Source organism: Carlito syrichta, unplaced genomic scaffold, assembly GCF_000164805.1.
Source record: "Carlito syrichta isolate Samal-C Ts95f unplaced genomic scaffold, Tarsius_syrichta-2.0.1 Scaffold144245, whole genome shotgun sequence".
NCBI classification, from domain to species: Eukaryota; Metazoa; Chordata; class Mammalia; order Primates; family Tarsiidae; genus Carlito; species Carlito syrichta.
Window position 1 is genome coordinate 5,903 of NW_007088341.1, and position 952 is coordinate 6,854.

Genomic DNA, 952 nt, shown 5'->3' on the forward strand with positions numbered 1-952 from the left:
ACAGATGTGACGGCGGCCCCGTGGAATCATAATGGAGCTGAACAATTCCTATCGCCTAGTGGCGTCGTAATGTCATAGCACAACTTATTTAGAAACAAATTTAGCATAGCCTAAGTATGCAGTGTGGACAGTCTACAGAGGTGTTGGGTCACGTCCCGGCCTTCACATTCCCTCATTACCCGCGCCCCAACTTTCTCAGAGCAACCTCCCACTTGCAAGCTCCATCCATGGTAAATGGTGCAGGGGCATCATTTAATTCATACTGTATTTTTTCTGTGCCTCTTTTACATTTATTTTTATTTTTTTCTGCCAAGGCTTTATTGGGGGCCAGGAGGGCTAGTCCCTCTTGGCTGCAGCCTACCTCGTGGCGGCCAGGACATTTGTTGCTCGGTTCCTCGCACTTCCTCTTGGCGCGGATGTGTGTCCCCACCTGTTTCTTGATGGACTTGAGCACCCACTTGTTCTTGGAGACCTTGAACAGCTCCGTGGTGCCCTGTTGGTAGGGAGTAAAGTTGCACACCTCTCGGATCATGTCCCGCACGAACTCGGCGTGCTTGGCCAGGCGCCCACGGGGGCCGCTGTGCCTCGGCTTGCTCACATTCTTGGCCACCCTTGGCCCTTGTTGAGGCCCACCACCATGGGGTAGTCCAGGGCCATGGCTGTGGCTTTCCATTGGCTGCTGCAGGGGAAGGGCTCTTCTAGGTTTAGATTCCAAAATACTTACCGTTGTTTGTAGTATTCAGGACAGTAACCTGCCATGCAGGTTTGTAGCCTAGGTGCCACAGGGTGTTCCACATAGCCTAGGTATATGGCAGGCTACACTATCCATGTGGGTGCAAGCACATGCGATGATGGTCACACAGTGACAAAACCGCCTAACGAGACTCAGAACATGTCCTCATTGTTAAGTGTCATGTGGCTGAATTATCTTCTTCATTTTTCCATAAGTCTA

At 51.2% G+C, this 952-nt stretch overlaps 1 pseudogene; it reads right to left on the reverse strand.

The window, feature by feature from the left end:
- Positions 1–336: 336 nt before the first annotated feature.
- LOC103251733 lies at positions 337–657 on the reverse strand (annotated as a pseudogene).
- Positions 658–952: the final 295 nt, after the last annotated feature.